Here is a 5,404-nt window from a genome sequence, read left to right on the forward strand (position 1 = left end):
CGGCAATTGAAAGAAGTGTATGGTGATACTGTAATGAATGAAAGAATGTGAGAAAAAGGTGCGAAATGTTCAACAATGGGTGAACAAATGTCCACGATGAAACTCGACCCAGACACCCATCACACATCACAGAAGACCTGAAGACTAAAGTGAACGACAGAATCTTGCAAGACAGGCGCACATCACTCGACAAATTGCATATTGCCTTTCCTGACATTTCTCGTTCTTTGCTTGGTGGAATTGTGTCGCAACATCTTGGCTACCACAAAATCTGTGCCCGCTCGCACACTGCTGCTTCAACTCGAGAATTGCTGGATCAGTTCGGTTGGGAAATCTTTGATCATCCGCCCTATAGTCCAGACCTTGCTCCTAGCGATTTTCACCTTTTCACTAAGCTGAAAGACTTTCTGGGTGTTACGCGTTTTGGAAGTGATGAAGAGTTGAAGAAGACAGTGAACACCTGGCTTAATGAACTGGCGGCAGAGGAGTATAACACGGGAATTCTAAAGCTAGTGAACAGATACGACAAATGTTTAAATGTAGGTGGTGATTATGTAGAGAAGTAAAGGAAGCTTCAGTTATGTAACAGACTTTGTTTTTTCAAATAAATATATTTTTTTTAATTATTACAACAAAACGGTCGTTATTTCCTGGATCCCCCTCTTAATAATAATAATAATAATAATAATAATAATAATAATAATAATAATAGAAAAATCGTGATGGAGATGATACAGAGATAGTAATGCAAATTAATTCAATAATAATAGTAATAAAACATATATATTTATAATAATAAAATAAATACTAGGACGGATAAAATAAAATATAAAACCACTTAACGAGAGTTAACACAACTTAAATAAGCATATAATAACCAGGAAAAAAATGAACTCGAAAATCAACAGAAAAGTTCATTGCATTGCAGAGGAGAGCAACCGCCGTATTGTATTATGTATTATTGGTAGTAGGGGGGAGCCGTTCTGTTTGAATCTTCTCGTACAATCATGGGAACTTAATGCTGAAAAACAAAATGTCTACGAGTCAAACTGTTCATTATTACCAGGATAAATACAAATAATAAATCTCTTGACATGAGCATACTTGTTTTTCATGTTCATAAATTAGTTTTAATTTAAATAAATAGCTTTTCTTTTCAAAAACGAGTTCATATTGTTTCAACTATAACAATTAACCAATAGACATTTGTAGCCATATTTGTCAATTTTTTAACATTTCTGTAAAAATTCAGATTTTTAGTGTTCTTCTAGCACTTGTAAGTTGAGTTTCAGAGAAGATATATTTTTTTTCTTACTATTCACACTTCCACTAACATTATTAAAACCCAAGGTACATGAAATTTGAAATAATGAATGTAAAAAAAACTAAAATATTAATAATGGAAGATATAATCTTTGGGGCTCTTGTGGCACCTAAAGATATGATTCCATTAAGAAATAAATTTAGCAGGTAAATACTCTCATAATGCTGCACCAACTTCTGCACGTTCAAGCTTTTTGATATAAGCAAAAAAAAAAAAAAAAAAAATCACTCCATAAGTTTCCAGAATCTGGGGAATATTTATGTTGCAAGCATGCATTATCAATTTTTGTGAGAAGTGTAAGGACTGCTTGCAGAATTGAGTTAGCATTTGAGTCTTGATTTTATCTGGTTTAGGTGATTTATTTCTTTTGTTTGCTTTTGGATATTATGGTTTTTACTTCTATGGGCAGGGATGCAGAACTGGTGAGAGAGGAGTGGAAAGCATTGGTTCCCTGCCCACAGTCCACCGGTGTTTTAATGACGTATCTGTGGCCCGTATGCAATCACATAAGACAGACAATGAATACAAATCCCCTCCCCTACAAAGTCAATGACGTGGGAATGGAAGAAAGGGGTGAGTGACGCAACACCACGATTGTTGCCCAGTTCTCCAAGCCTGCCAATGGGTGATGATAGAGCAATATCATGTTTGACGGGAAGACAGGAAATTTTGTAGCCTATTTGGGATTCAATGTCATGAACGAATTGTATATTTATTGAAGTGTTGTTTGGTCAAAATCTCAGCAATTCTGCTTCAATTGATTGAGGGAAAATCCCAACCAGGTAACTTGTTCCAACCAGGATTTGAACCCGAGTGTGCTCATTTCACAGTCAGACGTGCTAACCATTACTCCATAGCAGGAAACAATAGTTTAAGCTTACTGAATGTAGTGACTGATAAAGTGAGGCAAAGTTGTAGAAGTGTACACAAATCAGGATCATTTGAGGCAATACAGGATTATCTACATTTAATAATTCGGCCAGTTTCTTTATTGTTGAAAGTTTACGAATCTCTTCCATCATAATGGATCGAAAACTAATCAGTTGTTGAAGAAAAGTAGGAGATAAATCTGTAACATAATATTCGCAGAGTATGTTGACTTTTTCGTTCATTTCGGTTTTTATTAAGGTGCAGAGCAGAGTTTTAATGGCAGGAGCAGCGAGAATTTAACTGAGATGTCATTCATGTTTTCAAAGTGCACTTTAAGCTGCTGAATTATTATGTCCAGGCAGCCATTAAAAACAATACTTGGAACCTTTCTTTTGCGTTCTATAATCATTTGTCAACTGCCAGTTCATCAAAGAACTTCGTAGTATGGTGTTACAATGTTGTTTTAAAAACAGGATCTATTTTCTAGGAATTTGAAATGTATCATCTTTACTTCCTTTAAAACAATACTCGAACATTGCTGCCTCAACTGTACCATATTATTTCGAGCTTGTTTTAACAGTGATGTGGCTATCAATAAATCAGCGGACTTGTAAATATTTTGAAACAATATTGGTGTAGTACTGTAACATTTTACGTTGGAACACAAGGATAACTAAAAAGTCAAGGGAATTGAGTCAGTATTTAATTTCTGCCATCGTGGTAAACTTTAGCTAAAACACACAAATTTGCTCTACAGTTGTGTAAAAGCTCATTTCTGAAATGTCACTAACTACATCATTCAGAACTAAATTTAAATTATGACCTGCTCAGTGTTTGTGCGAGATGAGGACATGTGTTGGGGAAGCGGGATGTGGATTTTGCAACATCTGAAAGAAAAAACGTATTGCAAATTTAGAAGAAATTGTTGAAAGAAACACAACTGTTATGCTGTAAATATTACACCTTTGGAATGCATGAATGAAATATGAATGTTTTCAAAATCAAAATAATATCGTCAGGCATAATATAGAATGGTTTTCTGGCCCCCCAGCAGGGCCCGTTAGTTACGCCTCTGAGCCTCTGTCTAATATAACAATCGCGCTACTCCAACTTTTTTTCTGCAAGATTTCGTTAGCTGATGCGACAGGGCTATATATATCTTCTTGGATAGTAGTGTCCAGTCAACTCTCCAAAGATAGTCTGAACCTCACAAGTGTTATCAAGAAGGTACCACTTATGAGGCAACTAGGCCAGGAGATAATATATAAGGCACTAATTAATTGCTTTTCCAACATTTTCATGTATATTTACCGTTACATTTGTTATAACAAAGACGTTTAAGGAGGAGACAGGCATCATCTATCGATTCGCATGCTATAAAATAGCTGAGGAGATAAGTTGCATGCAGGGCTCCTAGCGGCTGGACCTGTGGAAGAAGCGGAAATATATACGAGTATATTATATAGCAACCTGAATTTTCAGGTTGCGGAAGAAGACAAGGTAAACAAAAATACAATAATAATGGGATTAATAACTTGGATTTAAGTATACGTACAATAAATGTTAAAAAAAAAAACTAAATATATTTCATTGTTACCTTTAAAAATTATTATACAATTGATTTTTAATATATGCAAGGACTCTCTAATTACAATGAACTCTATGCTTTTAATTTTGTTAATAGGTAATCTGAGACATTTCCAAATTTTCGCAAAATAGCATGGTATAATGCCTCATTTTTCCACCATCAATCCAAACACCTGCATCTAGTTAGCTTGTATTTATAGTAATTCAACGTAGGCTCTTAAATAAGACAAAAATTGAAAAATTTTAATGTACCCCCACCAAGCTAAAATCTCACGAGCCGCCACTGCCAGATAGATGTTATCAGTGCTGCCAATTCAGCGGTTTTCCCGCTAGATCTGACGTTTTTCTGTGTTCATTTAGCGGGTAAAATTTATTAAATTTGTATTGCTGATATAGAAATTAAGCGGGTTTGTTTTTAGCACTAACACCGGGAAAAAAATTAATTTTACATTGAAAATATAGCAATTTATGATTAGCTGTTTCTGCGCTATTTTATAGCGGATTTTTAAGAATCGAGTTAGCAGCACTGGTTGTTATCTGAAAGCATGACGTTAATCGGATTATGACTTTTGAGTTTGACACATTCATTGTCACATGGTGGTTGCGTCATGTATTGTCTGAAACGGCATTTACTTATATGAAAGAAGTATGAACCGATTTTCTATGAAATGAGTGAGAAAACTATTGACATACATATTTTACTGACTGGCGTCTGTGAAGAGATCGATTTATTGTTAATTGTGAGCACTTGAAGGCATGTAACCGAGACAGAAGGTGTAGGATTATATTTTACTTTACCAAATCCGCACTTCTCTCTTGTTTATGGAAATAGTTGAACAAGTGGTGAACGACATAATAAATAACGGGGTATGTAGACGTTATGTAAAAGTAAAGCCGGAGAAAGTAAATTAGTTTTGTTTTTAATTGCGGCAAATATTATACACTGCCAATAAGCAAGTCGAGAAAGTGTGGTTGAAGGTTCCAGGACGAACATAACCTAAACTAACTAACTTCAGAGGAGTAAGGTGTAGGTTAAAGCATAGCTGGATGGAAATCGCACAGGAGGAAGTAGAGAAATAGTGGATGCGAACGGTATCGCTATCGTAAATAATTACGAACTTTCATTATAGACTGTAAATTTAACGTAGAAAAATCTTTGTAAAGAGATGAGGCATTGAGAAAATAGGTTACACAGTGAAAAACAAATTTCCATTTTTTTTTTTAGCACAAGTTGCTTCATAAATTTATCGATATTGAACTCTGAACAGAAGGATAATGGCTCCGAAGTTCATTTTTGCCGTTCTTACCAGGAAATATTTGGGCACCAAAGTTTGGTTTCCTTCTCTGTCACTTCTTCCCTCTTTCACACTCTTAGTGACATGTAGTCTCACTTTGTGACAAGGTTAGGTATGGTTTAATAAGGTAAATTAGTCAAAATTAGTCCCACTATCAGTGATAGGTTAGATAGGGTTTGATGAAGATAATGATTAGTGAGAAGTAGCTCCACTGTCTGCGGTAAGGTTCTTAGGTAGAATTTCATGCTTTGTCCAAGAAATTAGGCCTACACAAATTGTCAGGCTTATTATTTGTCCGTTTCATAGATTATAAACTAATCCTTTTTTA

At 35.0% G+C, this 5,404-nt stretch overlaps 1 protein-coding gene across 1 annotated transcript in view; it reads left to right on the forward strand.

The window, feature by feature from the left end:
* Positions 1 to 4,325: 4,325 nt before the first annotated feature.
* Positions 4,326 to 5,404, forward strand: part of LOC138707572 (zinc transporter ZIP1-like) — a 13,941-nt gene continuing 12,862 nt past the window's right edge. The window contains exon 1 of the mRNA XM_069837166.1: positions 4,326 to 4,648. The gene's annotated coding sequence lies outside the window, so the exon portion shown is untranslated. The remainder of the gene's footprint in view (positions 4,649 to 5,404) is intronic.

The sequence above is a fragment of the Periplaneta americana genome, chromosome 1, assembly GCF_040183065.1.
Source record: "Periplaneta americana isolate PAMFEO1 chromosome 1, P.americana_PAMFEO1_priV1, whole genome shotgun sequence".
Lineage (NCBI taxonomy): Eukaryota > Metazoa > Arthropoda > Insecta > Blattodea > Blattidae > Periplaneta > Periplaneta americana.